At 39.2% G+C, this 21164-nt stretch overlaps 1 long non-coding RNA gene across 1 annotated transcript; it reads right to left on the bottom strand.

Moving 5' to 3' along the window:
• Positions 1-2780: 2780 nt before the first annotated feature.
• On the bottom strand, positions 2781-12359 carry LOC120610910 (uncharacterized). The gene is made up of 3 exons (XR_005655025.1): positions 11886-12359; positions 11117-11208; positions 2781-10624 (listed from the first exon to the last, which is right to left on the bottom strand). It is a non-coding gene; the product is annotated as an uncharacterized LOC120610910 (long non-coding RNA).
• Between the last annotated feature and the right edge of the window lie 8805 nt (positions 12360-21164).

The raw sequence follows: 21164 nt of genomic DNA, 5'->3' as shown, positions 1-21164 counted from the left end.
TGCAATTAAAGAATGGGCAGAGGACCTAAACAGACACTTTTCCCAAGAAGACATTCAAATGGCCAACAGATAGATGAAAAGATGCTCAACGTCACTCACTATAAGAGAAATACACATCAAAACTACAATGAGATACCACCTTGCACCTGTTAAGACAAAAAAATAACAAGTATTGGAGAGGATATGGAGAAAAAGGAACACTTGTACATTGCTGGTGGGAATGTAAACTGGCACAGCCACCATGGAAAATAGTATGGAGGTTCCTCCAAAAATTTAGAGCTACCATATGACCCACCAATCCCTCTTCTGGGTATCTACCTGAAATTTTTTAAAACATTTATTCATAAAGATATATGTATACTATGTTCACTGCAGCGTTAATCAAGAGATGCGATGTTGTTTTGATTGAAGTCTGCGAATAAATTCAGCTTCACATAGATACACAGATGGAAAAGGGAGACATATTTTTACATCTTCAGATAATTGTGGATAGCCATCTTTGATACTGCACCAAAATTAACAAGTGGTCATTTCTTAAAGCTTCGTTTCAATGTGGAATCTGAAGCCATATCAATAAACTTTTATACACAAACAAAAATTAATTTCAGGTTGATTCTGAGAATTTAAATGTGAAACCAAACATCAAACAATGAACAAGACAATGAAGTCAAACATATTTATTTATAATCAGAGGTTTGGGAAGGATTTCTTAAATGAGACACAAAAACTCACTAATAAACTTGACTAAACTAAAATTCAGGATCTCAGTTCATCAAGACACCATAAAGAGAGAAGGACATTTACAACCAAAAAAAAAAAAAAATCAAAGATATCACACTCCTAAATATCATGGGGAAATGACAACAATACAAAGAAAAAGCAGCAAAAACATATATAGGTACTTCCCAAGCGGAAACTCAAAATGGCCAATAAATATAGAAAGATGCTTATTCTCATTAGTAATCAGAAAAATACAAATTAAAACAATGAGATAACATTTAACGTCTCTAAAATATAAAATACAAAAAAAAAAACAACAACAAATTTGAACATACAGGTTTTACACCCAGCAAGCTCATTTTTAGAGTAACTCATGCATATCTGCAATGAGAGATGTGCATGAATGTTTATGGCACCATTATCCATAATGGAAAAATGCTGCAAAGCATTCTAAGAGGTCCATCCTCTAGAGACTGGATAAATAAGTTGTGATGTAGTCATACAAAAGACCCCATGCAGCAATTAAAGTACAGCTATATGCAACACATAAATCTTTAAAATACATGAACATAAAAAGTATAGCATGTAGAAATATATTAACGTGATGTTATGCAGTTTTTTCTTCTTGGTATTTTAGTAACTTTTTATTTTGAAATAGTTTAAGATTCACAAGAAGTTGCAAAAAATTATACAGAGTTCCCATATACTCTTCACCCAGCTTCCCCCAATGATAAGCCTTATATAACCATAGTACATTCTCAAAACCAGGACACTGACATTGCTGCAATACTATTAATTCGGGTAAAAACCTTATACAGATTTCACCAGTTGTTATTTGCACTCTTTTCGGAGGGCAGGGGGAATAATATATTTCTGTGACATTTTATCACATGTGTAGACTCAAGTAACCATTCCCACAGTTGGGATACAGAATTGTTCCATCACCACAAAGATATTCCCTCGTGTTAGCCTAACCCCAACCCTTGATAGTATATTGTTATGTGAGGAACTGATAAATTTAAAAATCACAATAGTTAGTTCATCTTGAGAAAAATCATGACGGTGCACACATGAAACTTCTGAGATAGAGCCATCTTCGATCTCTTGGCTTGGTTGATGGGTACAAGTTTACTCTTTTTTAACTGTATGTATACATTTTCATCTATTTTTCCCTAGTTCCAATTTTTTAAAGAAAAAGCAGAAAATGCAGAATATAAATAATAACTATTAAGGTGGTAGACATTAATCCAATATATTAAAATGACAATACAAAACTAGAATGATTTACAAATTAAAAGACATTTTCAGATTGAATTTTTTTTTCATCTAGCTACATCCTATTTACAAAAGACACATCTAATACTTAAGTACACAGAAGGTTAAAATGAGAAGGATGGAGATATAACAAATACTAACAAAAGAAAGCTGGTGTGGCTTTATTAATAGTAAACAAAATAGACTTTTTAAAAAAATCTTTCTCCTTACTATCTCCAATTTTTCTCCTAGTTTCTCCTGAACCCATTTCAAATAGGCTTTTATGAACAACTGGTCACAGAATCAACTTTAACGGATGTCCTTAATGACTTCCATTGATATTTTGATATTATCAAACCCAGGCAGAAGGGCGAGAGAAGCACCGAGGGCTGGATAGGGAGTCTCAGACAGCTCAGCCTAGCCAAGTCTGAGCCAGGCCAGTACAGGTTTTTGAGCCACAGCCATCAGCAGAGGAGGAATGGGCTTTCACTATTACTCCCACCATGCTCGGTCTCTTCTAGGAGTCATCGGAGCACAACCCCCAGGGGTGGTTCCAGGAGGGGCAGCAACCAAGGCCATCAGCCAACAAATATCCCCAGCTGGATACTGAGGGATGGGTTCTCGTGGCCACTACACTAGCAGAAACTGTACTCAGCCGGGAGTAATAAAAGTCTCCTGAGAGTGGTTGCTGGACTTATCATGGAAATCACTTCTTTAGGTATATAAATGTTGAATCGTTATGGTGTACACCTAAAACTAATATAATATTGTGTGTGAGCTATATTTTAATAAAAATCTTTTTTTAATTTCCTAAGGGTAATAAAAAAAATTTTTTGATAATTCCCCAGAGTGAAACTAAAAAGATTTTTAAAAGAATGGTTCTGTCTCATGTGACATGAATGCACAGATAAGCAGTTCAGAGCTAGTGTAGCCACACAAAGAAACCCCTGGGGAGCAAGGAGCCTTGTGTTCTGGCTGCACCATCTTTGCCTGTGGCTCCTGCCTAATTGTCACAAGGTAACATCCCTCTAATTCGAGACCTTGTATCCAATTTCCAGGCAGAAAGGATGAGGAAGGACAAAGAGTAAAAAGTGAAGATAAAAGCATGAGGACTGTCCCCTTCTCAAGAGCTTTCCCAGAAGCCACACTAGCGACTCTACCTATCACAGGCCAAGGCTTGGGAGATGATCATTTCTTCAAAAAAGACAAAGAGAGCGAGTGGGTTTTGTTTTTTGTTTTTTTAAGTAAACATTAAGTTGAGCAAAATCTAGGTTCTGAGAGTAAGAAGACCAGGGAGAATGGATATAGAGGCAGCCAGCAGTGTCTGCGTTACTGGGCCAGAGAGAAAGTCCCAACCAACGTCGTAGAATTCATATCCTAAAGATCACCAACTGACCACAAAGCAACTAGATTGGAAATGAAAAACAAGGCAGAGAAGAACCCCTGGCACTGCATCTCAAAAACACATTTCTGAATAACCCATGAATGCAGGAAGTCGTCAAAATGAAAATGAGACAGTATTTTGAATGAGCCATAATAAATAAAAATATTACCTATCATAACTTGTTCAATAATTTAAGAGAGGGATACGTGTGGCCTTGAGTACTTACACTGTGAAAGCAAACACAGACGGTAACGAGCTAGAGGTCCTTAGGGATATGGCCCTCAGGCAAGCCTGTAGTCAGAAGATTGACACGAGCTCTCTCAGAATGAGTCCTTTGTGGACAGTGAGGATCTACACCTGGAGGCCTTCCATGTTTATTAGACTAGCAGAGCTTCCTTTCCCTGTGTCCTCACCTGTGTCCAATAAGGATGAGCACTTGTGAAGGCTTTCATACCTTTTTCTGTGAAAACTATGACTGTTTTCTCTGCAGATATACAGTTCCTGCCCTGATTCTTTTAAGTCGAATTAAGTAACTTTTGCCAGAGGCTCTATTTAAGTATCTATTTTCCCAGGGCTTCTTACATAACATTTTAAAAAAATAATTTTTAAAAACTAGATTTCCAATCCTCAAAAAAGGACATCTGTGGGAGGAGAGAAATTTGACTATACGTCGTTTGCTGGCAACATTGTTTTACCAGCGTTAAATTTCATAAACGTACTAATCATATTTTATTACAGAGGACAGTGTCTGCCAGGAGACAATTCTCCATGGGTAGCTCACATTTCCACACGCCTCACTCTGTTCCCAACTATGTCTTCAAGGATGTTTACATGGTAACATCCTCACAGCAGAGGACAGATTTGTTTGCTGACCAGTGTGATAATGTCCCCCTCTGGGGCCAAGGTTGGTCAAGTTTATTTGCAGGTCCTTAGAAAAGCTTGGGGTTCCTCAGCTGTGACACAAACCCACTCTATGTGCAGCAGCCACCCGAGTTGCTTCGTGTCACCCCTGTGGGACTTGGGAGTGTAAGAGAACTAACAGGAACATGGAGCTTATGCTTCCTGCTCTGCTGTTATGAAGTCCTTCGTCTCTGACCCAGAAGTCTGGTATCTTTGACCAACATCCATGAAACTGTGGCAGGCTAACTTGTTAGCTTATAAGAAGGGGAAAATCTCAGATTTGCAGTTCCTGGCAATATCCTTGTTCTCAGGATAAATGTGAAACAAGGGTGCTAAATATTATGGAAGGTAAGAGAAATGCTAACAATGCCACATGTCTGTAATGGCTCATTAATAAAAGCAAATTATACACAAGCAAAGGAGGACATAAAACTCATAAAAAAAAAATATTGACAACTGGTGAATCCAGGTGAAGTCATGGGATGTGGGGGAATTTGCTCAACTAATTTTTATGAGGCTAGCACATCCTTGAATCAACAAGAAGATGTCAGCAGTAGAAGGGAAAATTGCAGGCCAATCTTGCACAAAAAGATGCAAAAATCCTATATATTAGGAAACTAGGAATGATGATGTGTAATAGATACATGATGACCAAGTTATCCAGGAATGCAAGGCTAATCTCACAGTGCAAAATCAATGAAAGAAACGTATTACACAAACATGTTAGAAAAGTTACATGTATTCATTCGTTCATTCAACAAATACTTATTGAATGTCTACCATCGGTTCTACCATTGTTCTAGGGGTTTTAAAATACATCAGTGAACAAATATTATCATCTCAGGAGATGCGGAACATTTGATAAAATTCAACATCTGTTCATGAGAAAAACACTGACACCCTGAGCAAAGAAGGGAACTTTCTTTCCCTGATAAAGTTATCTACAAAAATGTTCCAACGAATACCAAACTGAAAAGTGAAATACAAAAAGAATGCTCCTTGAGATCAGAAAGAAGACAAAGGTACATAACACCACTTCTAGTTGATATGGTTCAAGCCCCAGCCAGGGACAGTTAAGCAACAAAAGCATAAGAAAGGTGTAAGGATTAAAAAGAGCAAGCAAAATCTGTCTGTATTTGTAGATATGATTATCTGTAGAAACCCCCCAAATAGCTACACATCGGTTATTAGAAGAAGAATGTAGCAAGTTTGGTACGAGCTAAACTCCATGAACAAAGATAATTATCTATGAGAACCAGCAAAATACATAAACCTTGAGTCCTTCTCCAGAAACTTACACTCTGATTTAGTTTGAAGTAGCCAAAGCCTATGAAAGAAAACCATTCAATGTTTCACAAAAAGTCCAAAAGGACTTTTAAAGAACACAAGGGAGAGAATCAAATTAGAAAGTGCAGTGTTGAAAAACCTGAGTAAAAAGAGGAAGACTGAAAGAGAAGATGGCATTGCCAAGCTAAACAAATACCCCACCGGAATCCCAATAAATGAGTTAGAGTGTCATGCACTCCAAAAATGATTCATCAACAACTGAACTCCCAAATCATTTGAGAAAACATATTGCTATTGTACCCTTCAAGGAACACCAAAATTGCAGGGATAACTTCAAAGTTGTTATGACTATATCCTACCACAGTGGAGGCTGTAGCTAGGTTTATCAAAATGAATGCACAATGGAAGCTTCTTTTATAACAACATTAGTAATGTATAATTTACATACCATAAAACTCACCCATTTAAAATGTACAATTCAAGTAATTTTTAGTAAACTTACTGAGTTGTGCAACTATCAGCATGAACCAATTTTAGAACATTTCCATCAACCCAATGAGATACCTCATGCCTATTTAATTGGGTTCCCACCCCCTGCCCAGGCAGATACTAACTTACTCTGTCTCTATGGCTTTGCCTTTTCTGGATATTCCATATAAATGGAATCGTACAACATGTGGTCCTCGGTGCCTTATTTCTTTCACTGAGCATAATGTTCTCAAGGTTCATCCACATTGTAGCATGTAACAGAACTGCATTTCTTTGTATTGCCAAATAATATTTCATTGTATGGATAACTGTATGTTGTTTACCCGTCCTCCAGCCATGACTTTTGGGGTTTCTCCTTTTTGGCTATTATAAAATATGCTATGAACATTTGTATGCAAGTCTTTGTGCGAACATATCTTTTTATTTCTCTTGAGGTCTAATAGTAAATTTATGTTTAAAAAAACTGCCCAACTGTTTTTCGAAATGGCCACACTATTTTGCATTCCCACCAGCAATGCATTGTTCCCTGTATTTTGGAAGTACAAAATACAAAGAGTTAATGTACTGTTTTGGAGGGCTAATAATAGAAAGAAGTTGAGGGGTGGGGTGAAAAATGTGAAGAGATTAAGAAGTACAAATTGGTAGTTAAGAAATAGTCATGGGGACGTAAAGCATAGGGAATATAGTCAATAATATGGTAATGACCATGTATAGTGCCAGGTGGGTACCCGACCAGTCAGAGGGATCACCTCAAAAGCTATATAGATGTCTAACCACTGTGCTACTATAAAATAATATTGAATGTCAACTGTAATTGAAAAATTTTTTAAAAAAGGGAAGAAAAGGTGAAAGGGAATAAGAGGTTCAAATTTTCAGGTATAAAACAAATACATCATGGGGATGTAGGGAATGTAGTCAATAATATTGTTGTAATAGCATTATAGTGTCAAATGGTGGTTGGACTCATCATGGTGATCTCTTCTTTAGGTAGATAAACGTTGAATAACTATGGTGTACACCTGAAACTAACATAATATTAGTTATATTTTAATAAAAATCTTTTTTAAAAAGCAATTTTGAAAATATAGGCAAAAAAATGAGTGAAACTGTTAAATTCCATTTTCTAAATAAAATAACTTACATTTTAGCTCTTAATTTGAGATTAAAGGATAAATAATTTACAAATGTTTTATTCATTTTTACAAATAATCAAAACCTAAGGAAATTTTAATGAACATCTTTGAAAAAGGACTGACCATTATAGTCTGCCGAATTCTTGATAAAAAAAAAAAAGTAGGAACAGGTAAAAATATTTTAAAATATTGTACCCAATGATTAACAAGGCCCTCTTACTAAGTATAATCTGTATAATGATACTCTCTCTTCCAATAACAAATCATATTTGTAAATTGTGACCTTATGCATCAGATTCTAGATTTTGTCCTTGTAAATAAGGTAGCACTCTAATAAGCATACCTGACTGGGGGAAAAAAGAATGTAAAGAACTATATATGGCTAACTTGACCTAGAACAGTAAATTCAGCCTGCATGTTAACGCCCAATACAATGACTGCTTCAAGGCATTTATAGTTGGGGACATAGCTCTTGGTTGGAGCACTAGGAGGGATGCTGCCTACCAAGTCATGTGGATGTGAGCAAACTTAAAGAGGAAAAAAAACAATATTCTTACTGGACTGTTTGCTCAGATTAAACAACTGATCAGGCTTGTTTTGTTTTCCCATCAAGTTGCTACTTCTGTTACGGAAGACAAGCATCTCCATTTCCACAGTTTACAGCTTTGTTAACTTTAGGCAAAATCAACAGGTTATGCTTTCTGGGGTGATGGAAATGTTTTATATCTGAAATGGGGCGGTGATTATATGGGTGTACACATTTGTTGAATCTCATCAATCTGTACATTTTAAATGGTGCATTTTATTATGTGTAAATTAAGTTTTGAGAAAAAATTTTTAAACTGAACATGGTTTTCAAAAAATATACTGAAAGAAACAATTGCGACGTGAAGTATTTAAAGATTTTTTTGGTCTTGAAAATAGGGAATATAAAAAGAACATATTTAACCATAAAATACTGTGACTCGTCAATCAGCACAAACTTGCATTTCATGGAGTTCATCTGTTGACTCTGAACATAAATTATGTGGTCAAAGATGTAAAGATTTTGAACTATCGTTCATTCCAATTGTGTTGTCTTACCATATTTGTCTTTAACGAGCTACCCGTTGAAAAGTACTATGTTTACAAATCTGTTTGGAAATGTTCAACAAAATTTAGTAGAATTTTTAGTAAACATTTATCGCTAGCATCCAAAAACATTAAGAATATATGTTTACAAAGAAAAATTACATTTCTAATACACAGTTGACCTTTGAACAACATGGGTTTGAAATGCAAAGATCCCCTATCAAACAAATTTTTTTCAATAGATATACAGTCGACCCTCTATATCCCCATTTCACATTCGCAAGTTCAACCAAAATACTGTTTTCAATACAGAGTTGGGAATCCATGGATGCAGAGCACCAACTGTATGCATTGACCTGGCCATTTTATACAAGGGACTTGTACATGCATGGATTTTGGTATCTGCAGGGGTCCTGGAACCAATCTCCTGCAGATACAGGGGATGACTGTGGTTAAGTTTTGGGAGAGTCAAAATTATATGCAAATTTTTGAATGTGCAGGGGTGGGGCATCAGTGCCCCTAATCCCCACATTGTTCAAGGGTCAATTATTAGCATATATTAGCATATAGAAAAAATAATTTTAAGAAAAACATGAGAAAATATAGAGTTCCTAGAAAGAAATCTGACAATAAATGTGCCAGACCTTCACAGGAAAATATATAAAACTTTACTGAAAGACATTAAAGAATGCCTAATTAAATGCAGATACGAAGTTCGTGGCCTGAAAGATTTAATAACATAAAGATGTTGAATCTACCAGTACTGATTCAATGCAGTTCCAGACATGATACCAGGATGATTTTCTGTGGAGCTCTGCAAGCTTATTATTAAATTTACATGGAGAATAAAAGGCACAGAAAAACAAGTCGTGGAGAACTGACTCTGGAATATTAAAAAATAGTATAAAATTATTAAAGATGGTTCTATACTGATGCAAGGATGAACAAACGAATTAGAACAGAGTGGAAGGCCCCAAAACAGAAAAACATGCACAAAGAAACAACTTATGAGAGCTGGCTTTCTGATTAGAGCTCTAGGAAAACTGATTATCTACCAGAGAAGAAATTAAATTGTAATCCTCCTGATACCACATAAAAAAATAATTAATGGATAGGAAAATATTTTCAAAGCTATTTTAGAAGAATATTTTAGGAACATTTTAGAAGCCAAGAAAGTAGAACACATTTAAATGTATGTTATTGTCCCAACACAATCAGCCACAGACCACAAGGGACAAAACCTATAGTCTGACAAAGTCAGGTTTACTCGCTCATTACAAGGGAGACCACACACCTGAAGAACCATGAAGTATCCCACCAAACAGGGGATGATATATGGATACTTAGAATTTTGGAGAAGGAGACAGTTCAGATGGAATTGAAATGAAGTAGTATTTTGGTAGGCTCAAAGTAAAGTGACACTGTGAGCTAATAGTCATCTAAGAGATATTAGACAATATTTAGAACTAAATCAAACATTTAAAAATCTTATGAGGTTGGGAGTGGGTAATGGGTTAAGGGGGTCAAATATATGGTAATAGATGGAAACTAGATTTTTAGTGGTGAGCACACGATAGAGTTTACAGACATCACATTATAATGTATACCTGAAATTTATATAATGTTATTAACCAATGTTACTTAAATTTAAAATTTTTTAAAAAACATAGATCAAAACCCATGTAATGTCGCTAATGGGGTATTTAAAGGGCTACCTATATCCTTAAATGCTTATATTCAAAAACTCAGACTGCAAATTAATGAGTTAGATTTCCAACTTAAGGCTAAGACATTGATAAAAGTAATCCCACATTTGTAGCATTTATAAAGTTTCTCTCCCACTCAGAATTTCCTTGTGCAGAAGGTCACTGTATTGGCGGAGCTTCTCCCCAGTATGGGTCCTCACGTGCACTGTCAGATGGAACTTCCTGCTAATGGTTTTGCCGCAGGCACTGCACAGATAGAGCTTCTCTCCAGTGTACACTCTCTTATGTAGTCAGGTCGCTGCTCCTGATGAGGCCTTTCCACAGCCACTGCATTCATCCAGTTTCTCCCAAGTGTATACCTTTTTACGTCTGGCACAGCCCCGGCTGGATCTGAAGAATTTCCCACACTGATTACACTCATAGTTTCTTTACAGTGTGAGTTCACATATGTGTCCTAAGGGATAGGTGGCAACTGAAAGCTTTCCCACACTGAAAACATTTGTAAAGTTCCTCACCAGCATGAGATTGAGCATGGACTTTAAGAGATGAAGGATAACTAAACGCTTTCCCACATTCTTTACATTCATTGCACTTCTCCTGGGCAAAATAAAGTTTCTTCTGATGACTTTTCCACATAGATTCTATTCATGCGGTTTCTCTCCAGGTTGAACTGGTGTCTGCTGATTAAGGGATAAGTGGTAACTAAAGGCTTTCTCACTTTCACTACACTTACAGGGATTTCTCCCCCAGAGTGTCTGCACTGTAAAGAAAGCAAACTCCTACATTAAAAGTTGCTACCATTTTCAGAGCATGCCTACTGCTTCCAAATTGACTAAGGCAAATGCTCTGCCACAAGGTTCTAACAGTCATAAGGCTTATTAGATACAGATTTTTTCTGACAATTGCTTAAACAAAAACTGAATTATGTATCAATATTCACTATCTGAGTCACACTTGTGGGAATTCTCCATGAATAAACAAAATTTGAAATCAGTTTAGAATGTTCCCCAAATTCATGATAATGATACTCAGAGACTATCCTGCAACGTGACTGCTCTTGGGTGAAGGCCACTGGCCCCAAGTGTCTCCCTTGTGCCTGTGCTGTTTTTCTACCTCAACGCAATCCTAGAATTCTGCTGCAGACAACAGCAACGAGCCCTAGAGAGCCTTACCCTCTTCCTGCCAGGAGATGGTTTATCCCAAACTTTATTATTCCACTTTGCAGTCATCTCTTTGGTTTTAAGTTGAAGTTGAGACTTCTGGTCTGAAACAAAGGTAAAACAACAAAAGTCAAACAACAAAAAAAAAAAGGTCAAACAACAAAAAGTCAAACAACAAAAACAAAGGTCAAACAACAAAAACAAAGGTCAAACAACAAAAAAAAAGCCATTTAAGTTCTTGTAGAAATAAATGATGAGATAAAAACAATTTTTTAAAAAGCTAGAGCCACACAGATCTTTTTCCAGATGCTGACCCTAAACACGAGAAGTCAATGTGACAGGGAAGAACAGACCAGCAGTTAAAGACAGACTTCAAGGATTTCGGCAATGTGAAGGATTTACCGATGACCTGCATGAGGGGTGAAAATGGCAGATGACTTGCTAAGAAATGGTTTTGTCAAAAAATGAGATGGAGGCTAATAGTCTGATAAAGAGCACTATCAGGCAAGCAAAGTTTGAGGACAGTGGGAAAATGGACAGACAAGTTGGCAGGGCCATGTTCTAATAAAACTTTATCTATAAAAGTGGAAATGCTCTGGAAAGAGGAAGGAGGACAGAGCTTTCACTGAGGGTAAAAGAAAGTGAGAGAAGAAAAAGAGGAGGAGAGGGAGGAAAGCTGAAGCTTTAAGAGGAAATTCACCCCAAGTGGGCTGAGATGATCACTCAGACAAAATAACGTTTTAGAAATTCCCTAAAAGGGCTCCTTTCACCCAGAGCTCACCTGCACAGGTATCTTGGAGAATCCTCTCCTTGTATCTCACCTGGGTGAGCACCCTGGGTTTACAGAGATGACACCCTCCCTGCACACAAAGAAAGACACAGGAGGTAGGAGGGATGTTCAGGGATAAAGAGGGAACGTCCCCCCAGAGTGGGGCGACACTTTCAGGGGGTGGGCATGTGAGACCCCGTGAGCAATGACATGATGGTACCCCAAACCCAAAACTTAAACTACCTCCTGTCATGCCCTACAGGGATCCAGGATCCTCTGACCCAAGGGTAGGGGTATACTTCAGGAGAACCAAGCTTCTATTCATGAAGAAAATAAAGTCAGCACAATGCAGGAATCTTCACACTTGAGGAGAAGACACTGGACTAGGGGTTGGCAACCACAGCCCAGTTAGCCACCTACTTTTGTAAATAAAGTTTTATTTGAACACAGCCCTATTTCTGTATGTTCCATCTACGGCTGCTGTGGCACTATACTGGCAGCACTGAGTAGTTGCATCGGAGACCTTATGGCCCACTAAGCTAAAATATTTCTTCCGTAGACCTTTAAGGAAAAGTGTACCTGCCCCTGCTCTCCATTGACACTCCTTAACGAGTAGGCCACATGTCCTTCTTCACTACTCTCTTCTCAAGATCAAGAATGATTCCCAGAACATAGCAGGTGCTTAAGAAATATCTGCAGCAAAAATCTACCAGTGATGAGATGAGGCTGGCCTCACCCCGAGGCCAGGCTCCCGTAGTGCTCCAGCATCGCATCATCTCTGTACAAGATTTTCTGAGTGGGGTCAGCAAGGCAGAGGAACCTAAGAGATCATTAAAGGAACATTAATTAGCCTGGATGTCACCTGTAGGGCCCTACTCCTTGGCTCTTCAGTCTCCAGGGAAGAAGGGATTTGGGAGGAGCTGCTCTCATGCAGGGAGGGGGTTCCCGTGTCTTCCCCCACCAGGGACACCACCCTAAGCCATCTTTTTTGTCAATGCGAAACTTCCCCCAGCCTTTCCCAGCTGGCGACAACCCTCGGCTGGCAGCACCTGCCCCCTCAACATCCATACCCCTTCCCGCCATTCCCAGGTGTCCTTGAGCCCAGCCTCTCTGCCAGTGCCTTCCCATGGAACCTTCTAGGAGGCCTTATGCAACTGCTTCTGAGCCACCTCGACCTTCTCCAGCCAAAGGTTTTCTCTTTTCCCTCCATGAAGAACCTAATTTGCATCATTGGGTGGAGAGCCCAGCTGCGGGGAGAGGCGAGAGGAAGGCTGGAGACCTGGGGGCCAAATCAGGCTGGGCGGGGGTTCCCCAAGTCTGCGATGGAGGAGATCTCAGCGGGGCAGTCCATGTGAATGGGCCCTCCTCTGGTGCACTAGGTGGAGTGGAGGGGCTGGCTAGCTGGCTGCTTGGGAGAGGCCCTGGGGTGGCTGCAAAGTCACTTGGAAACCTTCCCATCCTTTCTTTATGAACACACACCCCGGAGACAACACTGATAAATTTCCACAGATGAATTCTCATGGGGAATTTCTTTTTCATCACTGAGCCATGAAGTCTCTAATTCCTCAACTTGTTTTCTATACAGCACAATTACAACAGCGGTAAATTATCCTCACTGTCCCTCCCTCGCCTCGCCCCGCCTCCCTATATTTTGACTTAGTCTACATCTTTTCACCAACATTGGTTCCTTTTCCTGTGCCTGCTTCATTCGCCCCACAGCATTTGGCTCCATCTCAGTAAATGGCCCATTGAGATAGAAACCCTTGACACAGCCTGCTCTCTCACAGAGCTAATTGAAAAACAGTTTAAAGGGCCCATGAGCACGTCCCCTTACACCCCCTCTTGGACAAGTCTCTCCTACTCTTTGTCTTTCAGGTCTCAGATTCAAATGTCACTCCCACAGAGCCCTCCTCACCCTGTCTATTCTCTCCACCTCCCTTGTAATAAGAACTTATAACTCTTGTAATTATAAGAAAAATATTGTATATTTTCTTTAAGCGTGTGTTTACTGCTTGAACTCCATACACAGCACTAACATAAGGATGCGCTAAGTGCTCTCTATCATTTACCAAATAAATGACTGAATAAACAAAGAAGCAACCCAATCCCTCAACAACACTTCCTACACATCTTTCAAATCCTTTTACTTCTTTCCCACTCCCCAGCCACTGTGGAAGTCTAGGATGCCATCCTGCTGTTCTGAGACTTATCGCCTTGTCGCCACCCCTTCTCTGGTGCTTTCTGAAGTCCACCCCTATCCAGGAGCTTGAGTGTCTCACTGAAACACAGATCCAATCACACCACATCCTGCTTCAAACTCTTCAGTAAATTCCAATTTCCTTCAAGTCCTATCCAGTCCTGCCTCCCTCTTCCGCCACTCTCCCTAAATCCCGAGTCGGGCCTCCCTTCCTCAGTTCCTGCAACACACCAGACTCTCTCCTACTTCTCACCTCTCCAACTCCCTCCATCCATAAGCCTCTGCCTAGCTCAATCCTACTTATCTTTCAGCTCTCAAATATCAGTTTCTCCTAATGACGCAGGATAGCCTAGAAAAGACATGGCTCTCTTCAAGATGTGGCTCTAGAATTTCTCCCTCGTCCCTTACTCAGCCCTCTCCTTGTTTCGATTTTAAGCCTGAAAAAGAAGCCAAGGCCAAGAGACCAGACAGACGGCCTTGGGCAGCCTCCTCCATGCGAGGAGGCATGGGAAACAAGCCAAGACACCGAGGCATGCTGGACAGCCTTGGGACACCCCCATCCAGAAAAAAAAAGCCCATCATTCAGACAGCTTGGGGCAGACTCTCTCTCTGAGCTGCCCACACTTTTCTCTTGTGCATTTTAGTTTCAATAAGACTTGCACTTTCCTGCTTGTTGTTTGTTATGTCCTTAAATTCTTTCTTGTGACATAAGACAAGAACCTGGTCACCGGAGCTCAGAGATCAGGGTCCCTCTTGAGACACCCACCCTGTCGAGCTCTTAGGCAACACTAACAGGTCTTCCTGTCTGTCCCTATTAAACTCTCCTGTTGGCCACAGGCCCCATGTCAGATTCTTGTTTCTAGTCTAAATGGCCTACTCTGTGGGGACAGTGCCATGCCTTTTTTGATTGTCCCTGTGTCCATATATGGGCCCAGGCCTGACTCATACCCGGCACCCCGTGAGTTTCTGCTGAGTGCCCTGGAAAATGTTCATTTACGGTGAGACAGAGAAGGTGCACATAACCAACAGAAATACAATAAGAACGTTACACAGGAATTAATTTAAATGCCTGTCCACAGTATAAACCACCAGTGTCACTTCTGAAACTTAAGAAAAAAGGCAAGGTGTGAGAAATATTATTTTTAAAAACAAGTGACCAGTGTTGCTAAATTTCCTCCAGAATTGTTTTTTAATTTCTCACCCCTGGGTTTTTAACTCCACCGGGTGGAAAAAACACCCACTTGGTCAAAACGCACCTCTTTTATGGTTAGTAAAGGTAATTTTCTGCTAATAATATTAGGAAAGCTGCTTCCTCCTCTTTCCTGGACATCCCCACATAACAGTGAAATGCTGGGTCTTCTGACTCCATCTTATTCAAGTCTGCATTGTTCCCACGGCCTGCAGGCTAATGGCTCCTGCTTTAGACATGCTAACCATTAGAGGAATTCTACTTGGGATTGAGTTTTTACAAAAACTGCCCCTCCGATTTTCCCTTCCCTTGACATTAAAGAAACCCGACATCTACTTTCTTAAGATGGATTTGAGGGTAAGGTCTCCCATCTTCCTGGTTGGGGCCTTTGCCATCAATAAACCTATCTGAACCCTGACTTGAGTTTTGACTCTTAGTTTGGGCCTTTGGAAGCTTTGGGCACAGAGACTTTGGTAAAATACCTGTGTTTTAAATACATATAATCTCATCTATTTCACTTATACCTTAGACTTCTATTAGGCTTTAGTTACAAGTATATACCACCCAATGATATTTTAATAATATCAGTATTAGAAAACCTCTGTGATTTAAAACCGCAAGGAATTTGGAGGAGAGGTGGAGCTGGAGTGGGAAGTACACGGCTGCATAATCTTACTTTAATTGTTAGGTCTGTCATTTTCATTTTCCCAAATGAATCTGTCAAGCATAAATAACAGATAAAGTTGTACGATCTCACCTCAACATGCTCACAAAAAAGCAAAAGCCCATGCAAAATTCTCCTGCAAAAGGAGGGCAGAGAGGGACCGCCTTAACGTAAATTTCACCGGTGCCTCTTCACCCCAAACTGACGAAATCCCCAGGTCACGAGGACAAAAGGACCCCGGCAGGTCAACGCCAGCTCGTTTAGCAGCCCCGCGAGACCCCGCGCCGGAGCCTATGCTCTGCAGGTAACAGGGGAACCGGTGGTGCCGTTACCAGTGATGCGCACTCCACTCCCGAGGTCCGAAAGGGTGGGAGGCCCCGGGACAGGTCTGGGGGCGCCCGAGAGAGTTGGCAACTGTCTCCTCCAGCCTCCAGAGAAGTCCTAGAGCCCTTCTGCGGGGAAGAGATGGGGCCCCCAGCTCGCAGGCTCCACTAGGGACCTTGGGGACAGAACCAGGCGGGAAGATGGGCCGGGAGCTGTGACCAGAACCGTTGGGGTCGGTTGGGAGGGGCCTCGTGACTATCCTAGACCGACCAAGCAGCGGGAGGCCCCCCAAAAATGCTTTTATGTAGTTACCATTTCCTCCTGTAATGCTTTTCCTTTCATTCATTCATTCAATAAATATTTGAGTTTTGCCTCCACAGAACTTTTATTTCGATTGGGGAGGAAGATAGATAGTAGCATATACAAGAAACTGTGTTCAGTGCCACATCGGAATATTTCTAGTATGTTTCCAAATTTCATTCTGTAGAGATTCAATCATTTCTCTTAAAAATCTTTCTTTAAAAAAATAAAATAGAACTCAAAGACAGAAAACAAATTTATAGTGCGATGAATACTTTTAAAATCCACTACCTTAGAAATCTCGTGTTCCTTCTCAATCACAGACCTCCACACCCAAAAAGGAGCAATATCCTGGCTTTTACTGCAATGACTTTGTCTTTCTTTATAAACACTTTTACTACCTAAGTCTTTATTCCTAATACCACAGTTTAATGTTGCCTGTTTTTGAGTTTTATGGCAATGGAATCATGCAGCTTTTTTTCTTTTTTAGTTTCTTTCATTCACCGTTGTGAGACTGATGTATATCATTGTGTATACTTGACAGCCATCCTTGGCCCGTGTACACGTCCACTGCTGGTTTTGTGAGCCTTCGAAGAGCTGTGTCCAGAGCTTGGACGGGCAGGGTGCGGGGCTGGGTGGAGGGAGGAGCCAGAGGGGCCTGTGAGGTCCTGCAATCCTCCAGCCTGGGTTGAGTAGGATAGGGGCAGGAACAGTGTCTGGAGAGCGAGCGTGCCCTGGGTTAAAGACCAATCCTAGAAGTTGAGACCAAAAGTAGGTACCCGACCCAGCTGGGTGGGTCTAAGGAGGGCTCCAAGGTCAGAGGACGGAGCAAGGGGAGAGCATCAGGTGTGAGGGCGGGGCTTAGGCAGGGTCTCACTTCTAGTTGGCTAGTCCTCAGGATGCTCTTTTTCTCTAAGGTTCTGAGATTCTATAACACCAGGCTTACGAAGGTAACTGCCAGTTCACAAAGTGGATCACACCATTCATCCTATTCCTTTTTTAAGCTCTTGAAGAAAGTTTTAATTTTCCTCTTCAATGGGTTTTATCTTTCAGTTTGATCAACTCCTAGACACTATATATCCATACATATAAGTTTTCATATCACTTCCCTTTTGATTCTTATTGGAAGTGGGAGGGATTTCTGGGACACGAGGGACATGCATGCTCTAATTTAAATCACAGATATAAATCAGAGCATCCAGTTGATACAGCAGATGCCAAATAAATGTTTCTTTAACTTTCCCCCTTCTGAAGGGTAAAGAGGTATACAAATGTTGGGAATTTCTCAATTCGTGTGTTGTGAGGATATAATAATTTACATACAAATACAGTGACATGCTACCATCTACTGGAGATCATGGGTAATGTATTCTATCTCAAGCATGTGTTCTTGAAACCAATCATAAAACCTTCCTTCCTATTAGAAAATTCCTTCTTAAGGAACAAGACAGGGCTGTCCCTACTACTAATTTTATTCACTATAGTGTTGGAAGTCCTAGGTAGAGCAATCAGGTAAGAGAAAGAAATAAAAGGCATCCAATTTGGGAATGCTGAAGTCAAAGTGTCACTTTTTACAAATGACACGAGTCTTTATATAGAAAACCCTAAAGATTCCATTAAAAAACTATTAGAAACAATAAACAAATACAGTAAAGTTTCAGGATACAAAATTGACATAAAAAGTCCATGGTGTTCCTATATACTAACAATGAATTTTCAAAAAAAAGAAATTAAAAAAACAATTCATTTTGCAATTGCAACAAAAATAAAATACCTAACGAAGCATGTGAAAAACCTATACACTGAAAATTATAAGACATCGTTAAAAGAAATTGAAGAAAATGTAAAGAAATGGAAAGATATTCCGTGTTCATAGATTGGAAGAATCAACACAGTAAAAATGACCTTATTATCCAAAGCAATATGCAGATTTAATGCAATCTCTATAAAATCCCAATAGCGTTTTTAAAAGAAAAAGAAAAAAATTATCAAATTTGTATAGAAACTAAAAGACCCTGAATAGCCAAAGCAATTCTGAGATAAAAGAACAAGCACACTGCCTAACTTCAAATTATACTATAAAGCAACAATAATCAAAATGGCATAATATTGCAGAAAAACACACAGACCAATGGAACAAAACTGAGAGCCCAGAAATAAACCCTCACATATATGGGCAAATAATTTTGACAAAGGATCCAAAAACAGTGGAGAAAGCCTCTTCAATAAATGGTGCTGGGAAAATTGGAAGGCCACATGCAAAAGAATGAAATTAGACTGCTATCTGTCACCATATACCAAAATTAACTCAAAATGGGTCAAAGACTTGCATACAAGACCTAAAACAATAAATTGCATAGAAGAAAACATGGGTACTAAATTCATAGACCTTGGATTTAGAGAGTATTTTATGAATTTGACCTCAAAGGCAAAGGAAGTAAAAGCAAAACTAAATGAATGGGATTATATCAAACTCAAAAGCTTTAGCACAGCAAAAGAAACCATCAACAAGATAAAGAGGCAACCATGTGAATAGGAGAAGATATTTACAAACAATACTTCTGATAAGGGGCTAATATCCAAAATATACAAAGAACTTAAACAACTCAATAAAAAAAAAAAAACAATCAAATTTAAAAATGGGCAGAGAACTCGAACAGACCTTTCTAAGAATATATACAATGGCCAACAGATATATGAAAGGATGCTCAACTTCACTAGTTCATAGCTAGTAAAATGCAAATCAAAACCACCATGAAATACCACCTCACACCTGTTAGAATGGCTATCATCAACAGCACAAGTAATAACAAGTGTTGGAGAGGTTGTGGGGAAGAGGGAGCCCTCATGCACTGCTGGTGGGGATGTAAACTGGTACAGCCATTATGGAAAACAGTATAGACGTTCCACAAAAAATTAAGACTAGAATTACCATATGACCCAGCAATTCCTTTTCTGGGCATTTACCCCAATAATTTGAAAACATTTATCACTAAAGAGATATGCATTCTCAATGTTCATAGCAGCATTATTCACAGTGGCCAAGATATGGAAACAACCAAAGTCTCCTTCAACAGATGTTTAGATAATGAAGATGTGGTACACATTTAGAATGGACTATTAGTCATAAGAAAAGATGAAATACTGCCAACAGCAGATTAAATAAAGCAGAGGATCAAATCAGCAATTTGAAAGAGAAGGTAGCAGAAAACACCCAATCAGAACAGCAAAAAAAAATTTTTTTTAATCCTCCCAAGTGAGGATAGATTAAGGGGCCTCTGGGACATCAAGTGTAACAACACTTGTATCATTAGGGTACCAGAAAGAGAAGAGAGAGAGAGAGCAAGAGATCAAAAACCTATTTGAAGAAATGATAGAAAACTTCCCTAACCTGGCAAAGGAAATAGACATAAAAGCCCAGGAAGCACAGAGTCCCAAACGAGATGAACCTAAAGAGCCCCACACCAAGACACATCATAATTAAAATGCCAAAGGTTAAAGATAAAGAGAGAATCTTAAAAGTGGCAAGAGAAAAGGAATTAGTTAACTACAAGGAAGCTCCTATAAGACTGTCAGCTGATTTCTCAACAGAAACTTTACAGGCCAAAGGGATTGGCATGAAATATTCAAAGTGATGAAAAGCAAGAAACTACAACCAAGAGTACTCTCCCCGACAAGGCTATCATTTAGAATCGAAGGAGAGATAAAGAGCTTCCCAGACAAGAAAAAGGAGTTCATCACCACCAAACCAGTATTACAAGAAATGTTAGAGGGACTTCCTTTAGAATAAAAAAAAAAAAAAAGATCAACAATATAAACAATAAAATGGCAATAACTACATGTCTACCAACAATTACTTTAAATGTAAATAAAATAAATGCTCCAAAAAAAGAGACATAGGGTGACTGAATGGATAAGAAAACAAGACCCTTCCAAATGCTGCCTACTAGAGACTCACTTCATTTTGAAAGACACACACGAACTGAAAGTAGAGATGAAAAAAGATATTTCATGAAAATGGAAATGAAAAAAAAGAAAAACCCAGGGTAGCAATATTTATACCAGCCAAAATAGACTTTAAAACAAAGGCTATAACAAGAGATAAAGAAGGACCAAATCATCCCACTTTGGGGTATTTATCCGAAGAAACCCAAAACACTACTTCAAAGGGACATGTGCATCCACATGTTCTTTGTAGCATTGTTTACAATAGCCAAGATATGGAGGCAATCTAGTGTTCATCAATGGGTAAGTGGATAAAGAAGAGGTGGTACATATATACAGTGGAATATTACTCAGCCATAACAAAAGAATGAAATCTTGCCAACTGCAAGAACAGTGGATAGACCTAGAGGGTATTGTGCTGAGCAGAATAAGTCAGGCAGAGAAAGACAAATGCCATATGATTTCACTTACATGTGGAATCTAAAGAACAAAATAGACAGACAGAAACAAACTCATAGATACAGAGAACACTCTGATGATTGCCAGATGGGAGGGGGTTTGGGGAGATGTTTGAAAAAGGGGAAGGGATTAAAAAGTACAACTTGGTAGTTATAAAATAGTCATGGGATGTAAAGTACAGCATAAGGAACATAGTCAATAATACTGTAATAA

This window comes from Pteropus medius, unplaced genomic scaffold (assembly GCF_902729225.1).
Source record: "Pteropus medius unplaced genomic scaffold, Ma_sr-lr_union100, whole genome shotgun sequence".
In the NCBI taxonomy this organism is placed as follows: Eukaryota; Metazoa; Chordata; class Mammalia; order Chiroptera; family Pteropodidae; genus Pteropus; species Pteropus medius.
Note: the sequence above shows the minus strand (reverse complement) of the source record. Positions and strands in the feature narration are given on the sequence as shown.